The sequence below is a fragment of the Panicum hallii genome, chromosome 4 (assembly GCF_002211085.1).
Source record: "Panicum hallii strain FIL2 chromosome 4, PHallii_v3.1, whole genome shotgun sequence".
Lineage (NCBI taxonomy): Eukaryota > Viridiplantae > Streptophyta > Magnoliopsida > Poales > Poaceae > Panicum > Panicum hallii.
The window spans coordinates 7,231,164-7,251,081 of NC_038045.1; positions in this window are offsets into that span (position 1 = coordinate 7,231,164).

The following is a 19,918-nucleotide window of genomic DNA, read 5'->3' on the forward strand; positions in this document are numbered from 1 at the left end:
AGAGAGCACAAGCTGTATGCCAAGCTCAGCAAGTGCGAGTTCTGGATTGACGAGGTTCCGTTCCTCGGTCATGTTATCTCTAAGGGAGGTATTGCTGTGGACCCCGGAAAGGTGAAGGATGTGCTTGACTGGGTTGTACCGCAGACGGTGAAGGAAGTCCGCTCTTTTCTGGGCTTAGCAGGTTATTATCGGAGGTTCATCGAGAATTTCTCCAAGATTACGAAGCCTTTGACTTCCTTGCTGGAGAAGGACGTGGGTTTTTCTTGGACTGATGAGCGTCAGAGTGCCTTCGAGGAGTTGAAGAAGAAGTTGACTACGGCGCCAGTCCTTACTCTGCCGGACCAGAGCAAGAGGTTCACAGTGTATTGTGATGCTTCGAGGGATGGTCTTGGTTGCGTCCTGATGCAGGAAGGCAGAGTGATAGCTTATGCCTCGCGGCAGTTGCGCCGACACGAGCTGAATTATCCCACTCATGATCTGGAGTTAGCCGCAGTAGTACATGCTCTGAAGATATGGAGGCATTACTTGTTTGGGCAGAGGTGTGATATTTACACCGATCACAAGAGCCTCAAGTATATTTTCACCCAGAGTGAGCTGAACATGCGGCAGAGAAGATGGCTAGAGTTGGTCAAGGATTATGACCTGGAGATTCACTATCATCCGGGCAAGGCTAATGTTGTAGCAGATGCTCTGAGCAGGAAGAGCTATGTTAACATGGCCGTGGCTTTTCAGATGCCTCAGGAGTTATGCGAGGAGTTTGAGCAGTTGAGTCTGGGTTTCTTGCATCATACCTCGGGTACATCGTTCGAGGCGGAACCCACTCTAGAGGCAGAGATCAGGCAGCATCAGAAGGAAGATCAGAAGTTGCAGGAGATTCGTGAGTTGCTCAAGATTGGCAAGGCCCCTCATTTCAGAGAGGATGATCAGGGTACCTTGTGGTACAAGGGTCGTATATGTGTGCCGGATGTAGCAGATCTCAGGAAGTTGATTCTGAGTGAGGCCCATGATACCGCATATTCTATCCATCCGGGTAGCACGAAGATGTATTACGACCTGAAGGAACGATTCTGGTGGTCTGGAATGAAGCGTTCCGTTGCGGAGTACGTGGCTATCTGTGACACTTGTCAGCGTGTCAAGGCAGAGTATCAGAGGCCAGCAGGGTTATTGCAGCCGTTGAAGATTCCAGAGTGGAAATGGGAGGAAATCACTATGGACTTCATCGTTGGTTTGCCTCGTACTCAGAAGGGGTACAACTCCATATGGGTAGTAGTGGACCGGTTGACGAAGGTTGCTCATTTTATTCCGGTGAACACTACTTATTCCGGTGCTAGACTCGCAGAGTTGTACATCTCCAGGATTGTCTGTCTGCATGGTGTTCCTAAGAAGATTATATCTGATCGAGGATCTCAGTTTACTTCACGGTTCTGGGAGCAGTTGCATGATTCGTTGGATACGAAGCTGCGCTTCAGTACTGCTTATCATCCGCAGACAGATGGGCAGACAGAGAGAACCAACCAAGTGTTGGAGGATATGCTTCGAGCCTGCGCTATTCAGTATGGTACCAGCTGGGATAAATGCCTGCCGTATGCAGAGTTTTCTTATAACAACAGTTATCAGGCCAGTCTGAAGAAGTCCCCGTTTGAGGCTCTGTATGGTCGAAAGTGCAGGACTCCGTTGTATTGGGATCAGATTGGCGAGAGGCAGGTGTTTGGCCCGGATATTGTTGAGGAGGCCGAACAGCTAGTACAGCAGGTGCGAGAAAATCTGAGGGTCGCTCAGACTCGTCAGAAGAGCTATGCGGATGTTCGTCGTCGAGATTTGATCTTCGCAGTGGGTGATCATGTATATTTGAAGGTCTCGCCGATGAGAGGAATCCGCAGGTTTAATGTACGCGGGAAGTTAGCTCCTCGATACATTGGTCCGTTCAAGGTGTTGGAACGGAAAGGTGAGGTGGCATATCGTTTGGAGTTGCCACTTAATCTATCAGGAGTGCACGATGTGTTTCACGTGTCTCAGCTGAAGAAGTGCTTGAGAGTGCCAGAAGAGCAAGCACCGATAGAAGGGTTGGATGTGCAGGAGGATCTGACCTATATCGAGCACCCGGTGAAGATTCTGGAGACATCTGAGAGAATTACTAGAAACAAGAAGGTCAAGATGTGCCGTGTTCAGTGGAGTCATCACACGGAGGATGAGGCTACTTGGGAGCGAGAAGATGAGCTGAGGAAGACATATCCAGATCTCCTTGCTAGCTAGCCTATCCGAATCTCGGGACGAGATTCCTGTAAGGGGGGTAGGTTTGTAACACCCTAAGGTAGATTTTCCCTAATTTTTATGAATTTATTCGGGCTTAAATAAATTTTCCAGGCTTTTCTTAAATTTTTGTGGCATTTAAAGCAATTTATAACGCAAGAAAATAAAATTTATTATAAGATCAACTTGATTGTGCATTCATGCTGGTGCATTATTTTTGTTTGTGTTGAGTGTATAGGTTTGAATTCAAATTGTATTTGAATTCAAGTAGAATTGTTTGAATTGGTGGAGTGTAGAAAAAGAAAGGAAATAGAAAGGAGCCCAGCCAGCCGGCCCACTCCTCTCTCTCTCTTTTCCCCCCCCTCGGGCCCAGCTCTCCCCTCTTTCCTTCTCTTTTCCCGCGTGGGCCAAGCAGGCCCATCTTCTTTTCCCCCTCAGCCCGAGCCGCGCGCTGGCTCTCCCTCCCCTTCCTTTCTCTCTCTGACCGCGGGCCCCGCATGTCAGCGTCATCTCCCACCTCCCTTTCTCTCCCCTTCCTCTGTTTTCCCCGGCGCCCAACGGCTTCCGATTCCGCCGGCGATTCTTCCCTCTGGGCCCGCACGCCGAGGCTCGACGTCCGCCCTTAAGTGGCCCTGCGACCCCCACCTACCCGTGCCCTAACCCCGCCGCCACCCAGAACCCTAGCACCACCGGCCTCCTTCCCCCTCCGCCGCGGGTAAGTCGCACGCCGCCGCCCAATTCCTCACCGCCGGCGTGCCACGACCCCGCTAAACCCCTTTACACCTTCACAGGGCCTGCACGTGGTGATTGGGTGGACCAGCAGGCCGGGAGGAGCACCACACCGAGCTGTCCGCGAGCGCCGCCCCGCTTCCTCCGCCGGTCGCCGTCGGTTTCCTCCCTCCGCCGCAGATCTGGCCGCCCCGAGCCCTTGGTAAGCTTCCCCTTCTCTCCCTGACCGTGTTGCACCAAAAGCCGTAGCCTTTAGGCCGCCGTAGAGCCCGGAACGCGCGCACGCCGGCGCGTTCGCCGCCCCGAGCCGCCCTCGCCGCGGGGATCGCCCACCCGAGCCCCGACCCGCCACGATGATAGTACGGGTGGATTACCCGTACCGCCAGCTTCCTCCACAGCGTGATCCCGAGCCAAACGAAGCCCGGACGGCCAAGTTCGGTCGTCACCGGCGAAGCGCCGCCGCGGAGACCGCGCTCCGGCGAGCAACACCGCCACCCCGCGGCCTTTCTCTCCTGACCGTTCGATCGGTGTTGTACGCGTAAGATTAGATCGAGCTGAGGGTGGTCCAAAACCGTAGGATCGCGATCTGGCGGCCGAGCGTTCCCCGTACCAGTTCGCCCCTCGTTTTAAATCCGAGCCGCCCATCCTAGATCCGGCGCGCTGCATTAGATCTGAGAGAAAAGAGAGACGGGAGCGTCGGATTTGGATCTGACGGTCGAGAGTCATGCGTACCCCTTCGCTTGGTGGATCTAATCCCAGCCGCACGATCAAGATCCGAGGGCCCAGAACAGGAGATACCGGTTCGGGCTGATCTTTTTGTTAAAGAGCCCCCGTTCTTTTCGAGTATCAACCCGCAGTCCACCCGTGAGTCAAAAATAATCGCAGATAGGTCCTTTTCCTTCCGTTTGACCCCCTGAGCTTTCTGGAATTTGAACCCGCAGTCCATGTGTGGCGTTTTCACGCGCTAGCCCCTGTGTCTAGCCTTTAATTAGGTTTTAGTCCTCGGTTTTTGTGCAGAAGCCCCTGGAAGTTAGGTTTTTCTTACAAATAGGTCCCTGGGTCCTGTTTTAAGCGCAGTTTTCGCGTTTTAGCTCCGTTTTAGGTGTTCTTTATATCCACGCGATCGTTGTAACGCGTAGATTAGTTCTAGGCTAGTTTCATGTGCTGTTTCCATGTAATGTTGTACTGTTTTCTTATAGTTTATTCTTGTTGTGCATGTGTGTATGTGTGGGCTATGTTTGATGAACGTGAGTAGACGCGGAGCCTTTGGAGCAGTACCAGGAGCAGCCGTCTTCCGAGCAGTTCGAGCAGCAGCCGGGAGAGTACGAGGAAGGCAAGTATAACATGAACCTCCTATCACTTTTTAATACAAGTTCATACTGCATTTTAATACTGTATACCTATAAGGACTTTCCTAGCCACTTTATATCCTATATATATATCCTTTGGGTTGCATTTTGGTTAGTTGTGCTAGGTTGCTGCGCTATAACACACTGCATCCCTTTTAATTAAATTTGATTAATGGTCTTATGCAACTTAATCCTGAGAGTGACCCCCTGTGCTGTGTGCTTGAGTGGCTCACGTCTCCTTAAAAGATGTTTTTGTTAGAAACATGGTTTAGGGGGCCAGCACGGTGCTTAGTGCTTGGTTGGCCACTCTCCATAAGGACCGGTTCATAGAGCGACAACCTGGGACAACCGCGCAACCACAAGACTGGTATGGGACGGTCTTGACTTACTAATTAGGTCATTTTGGTTCGGGAGTAACTTACCTGCGTGGGCAAGAGGGGTGGTAAGCTTCAATGGTCCCTGCTCCTCCGGCTTGGTCTGTGCTGTGTGTCTTGTACCCCCGGAGGTGGGCCCCATCGTCGCTGATCCAGAATCCTTAGCGGTTACACCTTACCAACGTGATTCTTTGTAACGGTCTCGTAGTGTGCTTGCTAGCCATCTCACCTAAGGAAGTGTGATGAACAACTAGCGTAGCTCACGACTTGTGGGTAAAGTTGTGCAACCTCTCGAGAGTGTAAAACTGATATATCAGCTGTGCTCACAGTCAAGAGCGGCCCAGATCCTCCGTCTGATTAGTGGGGTTATCAACCTTTGACGAGGGCGATTCCCCGGGTGGTTTTGGTTCGGATGGTTCTCAGTAGTTCTTAATTAATATTGATTAATTTATTATGCAATTGGGTTTATGGTAATTCATCCACTTGTAGTAATTAGCTTAAATAAAATTTGCCAAGACTAAAAGCTAATGCAGTTGAGTCAGCTAACCTTAGAGCCTCATGCTCGTGTTATACTTGTTGAGTACGAGTTTGTACTCACACTTGTCTCTCTACTCTTCTGTTCTATTTCGGATATCTTCGACTGCTGCTCAGTGCCCGGCAATGTGGAGGACTACGTCAGCGGCTTCGACGACTTCTAGGCGTTTGTCTCCCAGTCGACGTCCCTGTGGCGCCCAGCTCTTCATGTATCTCTTTTACGCTTCCGCAACTCTTGAACCGATTCTTGATTCGGTTGTAATAAAATAATTTATTTATGATCCATTTACGATTTATATTAATGTTATTCGTGACATGTGTTGTGATATCTTGATGATCTGTTGTATATATGCGTGACTTGATCCTGGCGCATATATGATTGCTCGATTTATGTTCTTATAAATCGGGTGTGACATCATAATAATGGTTGTCATTAATCACCGAAACATACCTTGAGGGCCTAGATGCTTACACCTGTGCATCGTGCTTCATCGGTCGGGGGGCAGGTGTGCGCCGATAAGTACGGTATCGCAGTCACGCTCTGTCCCTGACGCTACGCCCTGTCACTCCATCGTGACGAAGGCGTGTTCACCAAATGGTGATGACGCCGCACCCCGTCCATTCAAGAGTACGGGTAGGTGGAATAGTGTCCCCCTGCTATGGCAGCAAGGGGGCTGTAACCACCATGGAGGGAGTGGTTGGCCCCGTATGGCAAGTTGACCCTGGTGTCCGCCCTTATCTTTAGCACCTGCTCCCGGACCGACAGTGCGCAGGGTCTGGCTGGCCCCCGAGCATGTCGGTCGGGGACAGCGATACGTGTACGGCAGAGTCCGGTCGGGGGACCACAGTCGTAGCCGTGGTACGGACCCAGTCCTCGATCGTCTCCCAGGTCGGGGAAACGAGCCATGGTTTGCCCGGCCGATCAATCGGTTGGGATCATGGGCCTGGGCGGTCTGGACGAAGCCGTGCCCCATGAAGGTGGGCATTCATTCTAGGTGTCATCTTGAGCTAGTCGGAATGCCAGCGGGAGGTGGGACCGCTGGGGACCCTGAGTCTCTAGACCTGTCAGAGGCCTCTGAGCGGCTTAGCAGTTTGTTTAATCGTGAAGGCGCTTTTATTTCGCACTGTGTTTTAGCCCAGAGCGTGAAGTTGCATCGTGATGTCTCAGTCGTAGGGAGGCACAACGTTCAATAGACTCCCTCTTGTGACCACGAGTCAATTGGGGCTGCTCTGATTTGCCCGCATAGTGAATGCACCCTAATGGCTAAGCGGGCTCGCGGGACACGGAAGTACCCGAGCAGCTATAAATGGGGGCCTTCAGGACCCTGTTTTTTGAACTCACCCAGAACTTGAGTTGTGGGTGAGCTTGGTCTTGTATAATGGAGCTGCTCTCAACCCGTGTGCGTCCACCTGACGGGGACAACGGTTCCTTTCAGCATATGGTGCTAGAAGAATGCTTGCGAGCGATAGGGGATGGCACGCGGGCAACACCGTATTGTCGGTGTTTAACCGGCTGCCCACCGAGGGATATACCCAAGGTGGTAAGTTTTGGGTGAGGAGACGCCGAGATCAGGAACTCGAAGGTGCAAGGAACACAAGGTTTAGACAGGTTCGGGCCGCAAGGTGTGTAATACCCTACGTCCTGTATGGTGGTTTGTATTCCTTTTGTGTAGAATGATCCATAGATCGTGTTTTTAGAGGGGTCCCTGTCCTCCCTTATATATCCGAGAGGTGTAACATCCCAATTTTCATCACTTTGAAGAGGATGCAAGGCAACTCTCTAAGACCTTCTCCATTAAGAAAAAGCGAGATATTTTCAAGGCAACTCTCTAGATCCTTAGCCACTAAGCCATAGTGAGATATTTTCAAGACAACTCTCTAGATCCTTAGCCACTAAGCAATAGTGAGATATTTTCAAGGCAACTCTCTAGATCCTTAGCCCCTAAGCAAGAATAAAATATTCTCAAGGATCCTTCTCCACTAAGCAAGGGGGGAGATATTTTCCATGGAAGACTCTAGAAATAGTAATAAATAAAATTTTAAAAATGTTAAGATATTTTGGAATTCTCTAGAAGGAGGACACTTGTCCTAATACCATGGCTTCCCTTGACCTATAAATAGAGCCCCCTCCTTGCCATGACATCCACCCATGAGCAAGGTAGATAGGTTGTGGTAGGGCTAGGAGGGTTAGTGCTGGACTAGCCACTTAAAGGCGCGTGTTCCTTCGGGACTTTGCCGCTCCAATAAGGTAAGTGTTTTTATAAGCGTTAGCCTCCTAGTTAAACTTAAGTACTTATTATATAAGTTGTGATTCAAAAGGACCCGGTACACTAAGTAACCAGAAGCCTCTCAAGTCACCGCACCACGCCCTAATTCTCAGATAATCATAACAGCGCCTACTTCCTTCGCAATAACTTCATCATCCCCTGGAAACCACAAAGTACTCACACCATTGACCTTGGAATAAACCGTCATGCACAGTACCGGCCGAGATATTTTTCCGCCGCGCACGCTCGCTCTCGCCCGCGCACGCGCGACACGCCGGCCCCATGACGGGACCGCACACTGCCGCCGGCACCGCGCCGTGCCGCCCACCTCCGTGTCCCCACCTCGCCCACGCCACCGCAGCGTCCTCGCCAGCTTTGCCACCTCGACGCTCGCGCCTTCAGCACCGTCACTGTTTGAGTTGACGGCGAGCTGCCGCAGCCCACGCCGTCGCCCGTCCCCGTGCGACGCTGCTGCTACTCCCCTCGCCTATAAAAGGAGCGAATTCGTGACGAACTCCATCACCAGCCCAAGCACACCGAGCCACTTCACTCCGCTAGCTGAACCACTCCTCACGAGCCCAGCTCACTCACGAGACGAAGCCCCAACAGTTGACCCTATTCCTCGAGCTGTTGCACGCCAAGGTGAGATGGCAGGCAGCCCCGACCATTAAGTCCGCAATACTAATAAAGGCCCAAAACATCCACCAGGCCGTGAGCACCTAACCCAAATCATTCTATTTAAGTACCAACCAAAACTATAAACCCAATATCTCCTTCATATCAACTCCTATTGTCATTTCCATTTGAGCTTATTTTATAGCTTGCTCGTGTTTGTTTGCCGGTTGTGCCGTTTCCGCCCGTAGATCACGGAGTGACCGAGGAGGAGCCTGCCAAGGAGCCAGAAGACCCATACCGCGAGCAGGAAGCCGCCGCCGCCGACGCGTACTTAAGCGAAGGCAAGTTTCATCGACCCCTACATGAGCGGTTGCATCCATGTGAGGACGTCTAGTTGTAGCCCTGGTTTAGGATCGATTACATATATCGGTACTTGAGTGATCGAGTGTGCTCATACCTACACATGAGTAGTTATGCATATCCAGAATTGAGACTAGGTTATGAAGGAATTTGGCTGAGGCTAGGGCAGCTGGGTATGCTGGAAGCCGGCGCTACCGTGGTGGTAGACTGGCAGGTGAGTGCTACCGTGGAGGTAGGCTCGAGTTAATGTGTTGAGGGTTGGCTGCTGCCCTGGTGAACCATAAGGACCGAGTTGTTTTGACATCTCACCTAGCTTACTTTAGTACGACCACAGGTTCCGTATGGGACAGACTTAGCCTAATCCCACTGGTTAGCCTGACGGTCGTAGGGATGTGTCATGGGTATAGACCATTGTGGTCAGGGCCCGAGGGTTGTGCGGCCGGGCTGGGGCGTGACCACGGCTGGGTGTCAGCTATGTCGGTTGTCCGTTTGGGCAGTCGAGCTTGTGGGTACAGTGTACGACCTCTGCAGAGTGTAGAATCCATTCGAATGGTCCGTTTCCACGGAATGGACAGGCTACGGTGTGGTCCTAACAACTAGTGAGCTACCTACTGTGGGTTGTGTCGGGAAGAAGGGCGTACCATGAGTTGCATTGCATATGCATTGTAGTTAATGTGTGTCATGCATGTCATTCCCCTCCCGTAGGGTGAGGTGGAACTTGCTGAGTACTTTTGTACTCAACCCTTGCTGATTTTTCTCCAGAGGATCCCGACTTTGTTCCAGAAGACTGTGAGTAGATCGTGTCCGCACCCAAGCTGGTCGAGTGGAGTTGTGATGGATGAAGAGCTAGTCCTCCATGCCGTCATGATAGTCACTATCCTATGTTTGAGTTGTGTAGCTTTATGTTGTCGCATTACCCCTCGTGTATTTGTTGAATAAAGCTCTGTATGACTCTGGACTCCACTTGATGTAACATGTATTATGCCGGAGACTTTATTCGGTAATTAATACATGGTTTAGCCTTGATCTTCGGGTCGGGGCGCTTCAGGTGGTATCAGAGCCAGGCTTGGCTGTAGGACACGAATCGGTAGTAACGAGGACCGTAGGAGCCCTAGGATGGTCAATTCTTGGAACCCTATTACTCCTTAAAACTTTATCCTTATTATGCTAACCCTACCTTTGTAAGTTAGATGGCGGATGACTGGACCACCACCTACTGCATCAACGAAGATGGATTCCCCAGGGTGCTTTATGCTGCCACGGTGCGACTAGGTATTCCGGAACGACCGGAGTACGTGGGTCGCGAGTTCATGGAGCATGGCACCGAAAGCTGTGAGGTCACCGTCCATATTGGCGCCAGTGATAAATACTTGGAGATGCAACCCTGGAGTGTCACCGCCACTGGAGCCCGTATGCCTGACACCATTCAACTTGCAGCTCGCAAGGCACTGCGGCACCTGTGCCAGATGTTCGAATGGCACTTGGGTTCCACTCCCATGAAGTACTTTCCACCGTTGGATTGTAACCGTCCTGCTTGGGCGGCAAGGATCTGCAACCTAGAAAGTCCTGCTGGGACAGAGAAGAACCCCACAGTTGTCGCTATGTCGGGCTATTTGCTTAGCCTCGATGATTTGTGCGACCAACTGCATCAACGCGTGAGAAATTTGATCCAGCGTGCTGAGAGAGCGGAGTCCCGTTGGCATAAGGCTAAGCTGGCCTTAGCGCAGGCAGAAGCCCGAGCAGCTGAAGCAGAGAGCCGCCTCGCAATGGCCGAAGAAAACCTTAGGGAGCAGGCAGACCACCATAGCCAGCTTCTTAGAGGTGTCTACCTAGTAGATCGCGCCAAGCGTAAGGGACACCATCCTGGGACTGCCGCTGAGTCAACCATCCTAGAGGGGATCCCACTATACCCTTTGTCCCAACCGCGCAGGAGGATTTGCGAACCAGTGCCGCCCACGCCTCCCGCGTCTCCCTGAGATCCCGGAAACAGTGATTCCGAAGACCGTGTTGTAGGGATCAGTAGTCGAGTCATCCCGGCTGACCCTTAAAAGTCGAGCCGCGTTATTGTAATCCGTCGTGGCATGTATCCCTGCTTGTTTGAATGAATGCTTGTGTGGTGCTTGAATGACTTGTTGATATTGTGTGCTATTATATATTTATATACATGCAAATCTACCCTAGTAATAAATAGGGATAGCCACCTAATTTTATCCTATCCCTCCTTGACCGCAGATGTCCCGTCATTCGAGCCGAGTCCAGGGACTCCATGCTTAGGAGGACGGTGACGAGATCAATCCGAGGAACCAGGCCCCTCCGAATGTAGCTCCAGAAGAAAATGGACACCTACCGCAGCTACCTCCCCGTGCCCCCGCACCCATTGACCTAGCAGTCATACTACAGCAACAGAACCAACTCCTTCAAGTTCTTGTGACCACCCTCACGGCTCAAGCCAAGGCAATCTTGGCAACAATAGACCTGCAATGCATCAAGGCAATGGCAGCAGGATTGCAGACTTCAACCGCTTGCAGCCACCTAAGTTTGGAGGATCCGACAACCCGATTGAGGCTGATGACTGGATCAGAGAAATCGAGATGAAGCTAGAAGTTGTTCATGCTGATGACCGTGATAAGGTGTTATTGGCCGTCCAACAACTGAGAGGACCAGCTTTAGCATGGTGGCAAAGCTACAGAGAGATGAAGGAGGATGCTAACACCATGCTTTGGGACAGATTTGTCAAAGTGTTTAAGGAGCATCACATTCCTAGGAGTGTGATGAAGCTTAAGTTGGAGGAGTTCATGAGTCTCCAGCAAGGGAATCTGTCAGTGACAGAGTATCTGCATAAATTCACGGAGCTGTCCCGTTATGCCTCAAAGTGCTGAAGACAGATGAACAGAAGCAAGATGCCTTCCTTCGTGGTTTGGATCCGGAGATAAGGACCCTGCTTGGAGTTTCTATTTACCCGGATTTCAACACCCTAGTTAACAAGGCCATCACTACTGCGAAGCACAAGAAGGAAGAAATGAAGGACAAAAAGAGGAAGTTTGAAAGCAAGAAGGTGTTTCACAGGAGATGGCCTAGAAGACTCAGCACCCAGCTTATTCTGGACGAAGAGTCATAGTGTGGTGTCTTACAAGGTGCCTACTGCATCATTCAGCAGCCATCTCAGTCTGCACCTGCTAAGACTCAAGGCATTAACCACACCCAGTCAGCCGGAGGGAGCCAGCTGACCAACCCGAAGGCTTGCTTTAACTGCGTGAGACAGGGCACTTTATTGCCAACTACCCCTACAAGAACAAGCCAGCACCGTCTGTCTTCTCCAACTCAGTAATGGACCAAAGCAAGCAACTGGAGCCAACCGTGGAGCACCAGCAAAGAGTCAGCAGTCATTTGGAAAGGCGAAGGTGAACCACGTCTACGCGAAGAAGCTGAGGATGCCCCAGGAGTGATACTCGGTGAGTTCCTGGTCCAATCAGTTCTTGCAACTGTGCTTTTGACTCCGGTGCATCGCATTCTTTATCTCGTCAAGCTTTGTGGAAGCTAATAATGTTGATACGGTAGCCCTTAAGAGGCCATTAATAACTCAGTCCCCGGGAGGCCACATACCTTGCCACTTAGGAGTTATCGGCATCCCTATTAACCTAAGTGGGGTAGTGTTCTTAGCCAACCTAGTGGTACTCAACTCCCAAGGGATAGATGTTATCCTCGGGATGGATTGGTTAACCAAGCACCGAGGAAGCATAGCGTGTGCAGAAAGGACTGTGACCGTGACAATCATCATGGAGAAACGGTCACTTGCCATGTTAAGGTCAGTAGACCAGGCCCCATGCTGCACAACCTAAAGGCTGAAACACCGAAGGAGGTGCCGGTAGTAGCGGAGTATATGGATGTGTTCCCTAAGAATTACGGGTATGCCTCCAGAGCGTGAAGTGAATTCGCCATTGCCTAGTCCCCGGTACAGCCCCTATTGCTAAGAGACCCTATAGGATGGCAGCCCCAGAGCTAGCCGAGTTGAAAAAGCAATTAGATGAGCTTTTGCAAAAAGGTTATATAAGACCTAGCTCATCGCCGTGGGGAGCACCTGTCCTTTTTGTCAAGAAGAAGGATGGAAGCATGAGGCTATGTGTGGATTATAGAGCCCTGAATGAGGTCACCATCAAGAACAAGTACCCATTGCCTCGGATAGATGATCTGTTTGATCAGCTGAAAGGAGCCAAGTTCTTTTCCAAGATAGACCTAGGTCAGGCTATTACCAGTTGAGGATTAGGCCAGAAGATGTGCCTAAGACGGCTTTTGTGACTCGTTATGGTCAATACGAGTTCACGGTAATGCCGTTCGGTTTAACCAATGCTCCTGCTTACTTCATGAACCTCATGAATAAAGTGTTCATGGAGGATTGGACCAGTTTGTCGTTGTTTTATCGACGACATACTAGTCTACTCTGGAGTGCCGAAGAGCACGAGCAGCACCTTAGAGTAGTTTTGGGCAAGCTTAGGAGCCACCAACTGTATGCCAAGTTCAGTAGTGTGAATTCTGGCTACAGAAGGTAAGCTTCCTTGGGCATGTCCTGACTGCTGAAGGAGTAGCAGTGGACCCGGAGAAAGTAACTGCGGTGTCAGAGTGGAAACAGCCAACCTCCGTCTCAGAAATCCGAAGTTTCCTTGGATTAGCTGGCTATTATCGGAGATTCATTGAAGGATTTTCTAGGATAGCCAGACCAATGACGGAGCTGCTCAAGAAGGACAAGAAGTTTGTCTGGACAGAAGCTTGTGAGCGGAGTTTCCATGAACTAAAGGAAAGACTAACTACCGCACCCGTGTTGGTCTTACCTGACATTCGCAAGGACTTTGTTATTTTCTGTGATGCTTCCAGACAAGGCTTAGGCTGTGTGCTTATGCAAGAAGGGAGAGTTGTAGCCTATGCCTCTCGTCAATTAAGGTCCCATGAGCAGAACTATCCAACTCATGATTTGGAGTTAGCAGCGTAGTGCATGCTCTGAAGATTTGGAGGCACTATCTGATTGGGAATAAGTGTAAGATCTATACGGATCATAAGAGCCTTAAGTATATCTTCACCCAACCGGACCTTAATCTCAGGCAAAGGAGATGGTTGGAGTTAATTAAGGATTATGATCTGGAGATCCATTATCATCCGGGTAAAGCAAATGTAGTGGCAGATGCCTTAAGCAGAAAAGCTTATTGCCACCACTTGGTTACCCAGGAGCCACGGTTAGTGAGGAAATGGAGAAGTTGAACCTAAGTGTTGTGCCCCATTCCTATAATTACAACCTTAGTGTTCGACCAGTCCTGGATGACCAAATCAAAGAGGCTCAAAAGGATGATGAGAAGCTAATGGAGATCAAGGCCCAAACCGGAGAAAACAAGGCCCCGGATTTCAGGGTGGATAAGGATGGAGTTCTATGGTTTAAGAAGCGGCTGTGTGTGCCAAAGCAAGGTCATTACCGTCAAACCATTTTGGATGAGGCACACAACTCAGCTTACTCTATTCACCCTGGTGCCACCAAAATGTACTTGGACCTTAAGGAAAAGTACTGGTGGAATGGAATGAAAGGCGATATAGCTAAGTTTGCGGCATGCTGTGATGTGTGTCGACGGATAAAGGCTGAGCATCAGAAGCCTAGTGGATTACTCCAACCGTTGCCAATTCCAGTTTGGAAATGGGATGAAGTTGGTATGGACTTCATTATTGGCCTGCCCAGAACCAAGAGTGGTAATTCCGTCTGGGTAGTGGTTGACCGCCTCACAAAAGTTGCCCACTTCATACCTGTGCGCACCACTTACGGAGGTGACAAACTAGCTAAGCTGTACATCGACCGTATAGTGAAGTTACATGGAGTGCCCAAGCGTATAGTCTCAGATCGAGGGACCCAGTTCACCTCAAGGTTTTGGAGGAGTCTGCATGAAGCACTCGGCACTAAGTTGGATTTTAGTTCGGCTTATCATCCTCAAACAGATGGCCAAACTGAGAGGATCAACCAGATCCTAGAAGATATGCTGAGAGCTTGTGTCCTCACTTATGGTAAGGACTGGGAAGATAGTCTGCCATATGCCGAGTTTTCCTATAATAATAGCTATCAGACCAGCCTCAAAATGTCGCCGTTCGAAGCCCTCTATGGAAGGAAGTGTCGGACTCCGCTGATGTGGTCTGAAGTTGGGGATCGCATCGTGGAGCGACCGGATTTTATTGAAGCAGCAGAAGACAAAGTGGCCGAGATAAGAGCAAATTTGAAGGTAGCTCAGTCGTGCCAGAAAAGCTATGCGGATAAGAGAAGGCGTGAGCTCAGCTTTGAGGTTGGAGATCATGTGTACCTTAAAGTCTCTCCAATCCGTGGCACGCGCAGATTCCAAGTGCGTGGGAAGCTGGCCCCAAGATTTATCGGTTCTTTCCCGATCTTAAAGAAAGTGGGAGCCGTAGCTTATAAGATCCAATTGCCGAAGGAGATGTCAGATGTGCACAATGTCTTTCATGTGTCCCAGCTGAGAAAATGTTTAAGAGTGCCAGAAGAACAAGTGGTACAGGACACCATTGATCTGCAAGATGACTTGAGGTATCAAGAGGTGCCTGTTAAGATTTTGGACACTGTGACTCGTAAGACCAGGACATCCACCGCCAAGCTTTGCCGAGTCCAGTGGAGCAGGCACTCAGAAGCGGAAGCGACATGGGAGAGAGAGGAAGCGCTGAGAGCCGAGTTTCCCCACCTTTTTCAGGACCCACCCGAATCTCGAGGACGAGATTCAACCTAAGTGGGGTAGGTTTGTAACATCCCAATTTCCATCACTTTGAAGAAGATGCAAGGCAACTCTCTAAGATCCTTAGCCCCTAAGCAATAGTGAGATATTTCCAAGGCAACTCTCTAGATCTTTAACCCCTAAGCAAGAATAAAATATTCTCAAGGATCCTTCTCCACTAAGCAAGGGGGGAGATATTTTCCATGGAAGACTCTAGAAATAGTAATAAATAAAATTTTGAAAATATTAAGATATTTTGGAATTCTCTAGAAGGAGGACACTTGTCCTAATACCATGGCTTCCCTTGACCTATAAATAGAGCCCCCCTCCTTGCCATGACATCCACCCATGAGCAAGGTAGATAGGTTGTGGTAGGGCTAGGAGGGTTAGTGCTGGACTAGCCACTCAAAGGCGCGTGTTCCTTCGGGACTTTGCCGCTCCAATAAGGTAAGTGTTTTTATAAGCGTTAGTCTCCTAGTTAAACTTAAGTACTTAGTATAGAAGTTGTGATTCAAAAGGACCTGGTACACTAAGTAACCAGAAGCCTCTCAAGTCACCGCACCACGCCCTAATTCTCAGATAATCATAACAGCGCCTACTTCCTTCGCAATAACTTCATCATCCCCTGGAAACCACAAAGTACTCACACCATTGACCTTGGAATAAACCGTCATGCACAGTGCCGGCCAAGATATTTTTCCGCCGCGCACGCTCGCTCTCGCCCGCGCACGCGCGACACGCCGGCCCCACGACGGGACCGCGCACTGCCGCCGGCACCGCGCCGTGCCGCCCACCTCCGTGTCCCCACCTCGCCCACGCCACCGCAGCGTCCTCGCCGGCTTTGCCGCCTCAACGCTCGCGCCCTCAGCACCGTCACTATTTGAGTTGACGGCGAGCTGCCGCAGCCCACGCCATCGCCCGTCCCCGTGCGACGCCGCTGCTACTCCCCTCGCCTATAAAAGGAGCGAAGCCGTGACGAACTCCATCACCAGCCCAAGCACACCGAGCCGCTTCACTCTGCTAACCACTCCCCACGAGCCCAGCTCACTCACGAGACGAAGCCCCAACAGTTGACCCTATTCCTCGAGCTGTTGCATGCCAAGGTAAGATGGCAGGCAGCCCCGACCATTAACTCCGCAATACTAATAAAGACCTAAAACATCCACCAGGCCGTGAGCACCTAACCCAAATCATTCTATTTACCAACCAAAACTATAAACCCAATATCTCCTTCATATCAATTCCTATTGTCATTTCCATTTGAGCTTGTTTTATAGCTTGCTTGTGTTTGTTTGCCGGTTGTGCCGTTTCCGCCCGTAGATCACGGAGTGACCGAGGAGGAGCCTGCCAGGGAGCCAGAAGACCCATACCGCGAGCAGGAAGCCACCGCCGACGACGCGTACGTAAGCGAAGGCAAGTTTCATCGACCCTTACGTGAGCGGTTGCATCCATGTGAGGACGTCTAGTTGTAGCTCTGGTTTAGGATCGATTACATATACCGGTGCTTGAGTGATTGAGTGTGCTCATACATGCATGTGAGTAGTTATACATGTCCAGAGTTGAGACTAGGATATGAAGGGTTTTGGTTGAGGCTAGGGCAGCTGGGTATGCTGGAAGCCGGCGCTACCGTGGTGGTAGACTGGCAGGTGAGTGCTACCGTGGAGGTAGGCTCGAGTTGATGTGTTGAGGGATGGCTGCTGCCCTGGCGAACCATAAGGACCGAGTTGTTTTGACATCTCACCTAGCTTACCTTAGTACGACCACAGGTTCCGTTATGGGGCCGACTTAGCCTAATCCCACTGGTTAGCCTGACGGTCGCGGGGATGTTTCATGGGTATAGACCATTGTGGTCAGGGCCCGAGGGTTTGTGCGGCCGGGCTGGGGCGTGACCACGGCTGGGTGTCGGCTATGTCGATTGTCCGTGCGGGCAGTCGAGCTTGTGGGTACAGTGTACGACCTCTGCAGAGTGTAGAATCCATTCGAATGGTCCGTGTCCACGGAATGGACAGGCTACGGTGTGGTCCTAACAACTAGTGAGCTACCTACTGTGGGTTGTGTTGGGAAGAAGGGCGTACCATGAGTTGCATTGCATATGCATCGTAGTTAATGTGTGTCATGCATGTCATTCCCCTCCCGTAGGGTGAGGTGGAACTTGCTGGGTACTCTTGTACTCAACCCTTATTGATTTTTCTCCAGAGGATCCCGACTTTATTCCAGAAGACTGTGAGTAGATCGTGTCCGCACCCAAGCTGGTCGAGTGGAGTCGTGATGGATGAAGAGCTAGTCCTCCACGCCGTCATGATAGTCACTATCCTATGTTTGAGTTGTGTAGCTCTGTGTTGTCGCATTACTCCTCGTGTACCTGTAGAATAAAGCTCTGTATGACTCTGGACTCCACTTGATGTAACATGTATTATGCCGGAGACTTTGTTCGGTAATTAATACATGGTTTAGCCTTGATCTTCGGGTCGGGGCGCTTCACCTAGCATCCTCCTCGCCAGTGCATCCTCCCAGTTGTGGCACCGCCGCCTTGGACACCTCGGTCATGAAGCCCTTTCTAAGCTAGCTGGCTCTTCTGCCATTACTTGCAAAAATGGAGCACATGACGACCTCTGCCATGCTTGCCAGCTTGGCCATCATGTCCGTCTCCCTTTTTCCACTTCGCAGTCTTGCGCCTCGCATAATTTTGACCTTGTTCATTGTGATTTATGGACCTCTCCGGTACCTAGTGTTTCAGGGTTCAAATATTATATTGCTATTCTTGATGACTGCTCTCACTACTTGTGGACCTTCCCCCTCCGTCTCAAGTCTGACACGTTCTCTACTATTGCACATTTTTTTTCTTTTGTTGCCACCCAGTTCGGCACCACCATCAAGAGTGTGCAATGTGATAACGGTTGCGAGTTTGACAACTCCTCCACTCGCCAATTCTTTCTAACCCATGGTGTTGTTCTCTGCATGTCGTGCCCCTACACCTCGCAGCAAAATGGCAAAGCTGAGCGTGTTTTGTGCACCATCAACAACATCATTCGCTCCCTCCATTTCCAATCCCACCTTCCCCCTCCCTACTGGGTGGAAGGACTCCACACTGCCACCTACCTCTTCAATCGCCACCCCTCGAAAACACTTCAGTTTTCCACTCCCCACGATGTCCTCTACGGGCATCCACCATCCTACTCCCACCTCCGCGTGTTCGGTTGCAAGTGCTATCCCAACACCTCTGCTACCGCTCCCCACAAATTTGCCCCACGCTCCGTCCTGTGTGTCTTCCTTGGTTACTCATCAGATCACAAAGGCTACCGTTGTCTAGACATCTCCACAAACTGTGTCATCATCTCTCGTCATGTGATCTTTGATGAGTCCTCCTTTCCCTTCACTGACACAACATCGACAGCCTCCCGCCCTCCCTCTGACCTTGATTTTTTGGATGACTTTCACTGTCCAGACTCATGCAGGTCATTCATCGGCGCACGCCTGTGCCAACCAGGCCATCCACGCTAACTGGGCCGGCCTCGTCACCTGGCGGGCTGCCTCCGCCTGGGCCGCCCGTGGTTGGCTCCCCTGCCTCTCTGCCATGGCACTGGGGCCATCCGCCAGCCGCTGGTCAGCACACCACGCGCGTCCCGCGCCAGGTGCTCGCTCCAATGCACCTTCCCGCACGTGCCGCCCCGGCACCTCATGTCGTCAACAGCCACCCAATGCGCACTCGCGCTAAGAGTGGCTTCATTCAGCCTCATCTACTTCACGCCACTGCCGTCTCCCCAGTACCTACGACTTATCGTCGGGCCCTGGACGATCCACACTGGCGTGCGGCGATGAACGATGAGTTCCAAGCTCTTGTCCACAACAACACTTGGACTCTCGTTCCTCGCCCGCCTCGTGCCAATGTTGTCACCGGCAAGTGGATCTTCAAGCACAAGATGCAATCCGATGGTACCCTGGATTGGTACAAAGCGCGCTGGGTTCTCCGTGGCTTCACCCAGCGCCCTGGTGTTGACTTCGATGAGACTTTCAGTCCAGTCGTGAAGCCCGCCACCATCCGCACTGTCCTCAGCTTGGCTCTCTCCAGAGACTGGCCAGTTCACCAACTCGACGTCCAGAATGCCTTCCTGCATGGCACTCTTTCCAAGACAGTACTGCACTCAGCCCTCCGGCTTTGTTGACCCGGCTCGCCCAGATCATGTCTACCGGCTCAACAAATCGTTGTATGGGCTGAAGCAGGCTCACCGCGCTTGGTACAGCTACTTCGCCGCACACCTGCTGACTCTGGGGTTCCTGGAGGCCAAGTCGGACACCTCCCTGTTCGTTCTTCAGCGGGGTTCTGACACCGCCTTCCTGCTCCTGTACGTCGACGACATCATCCTGATTGCATCCACACCTGCTCTTCTTCACCAGCTCATCGCCACACTCCAGGGGTCCTTTTCGATGAAGGACCTCGGCCCCCTCCAGCATTTTCTTAGGGTCGCTGTCACTCGCTCCGCTACCGGGATGCTCCTCTCGCAGCGCGAGTACACCCTCAACATCCTGGAGCGTGCCGGTATGACTGAGTGCAAATCATGCAGCACTCCGGTGGACACTCAGGCTAAGCTCTCCTCGGAGGGCTCTCCTGTTCCAGATGCGACGTTCTACCGCAGCTTGGTTGGGGCTCTCCAGTACCTCACCTTCACTCGCCCCGACATCAGCTACGCGGTGCA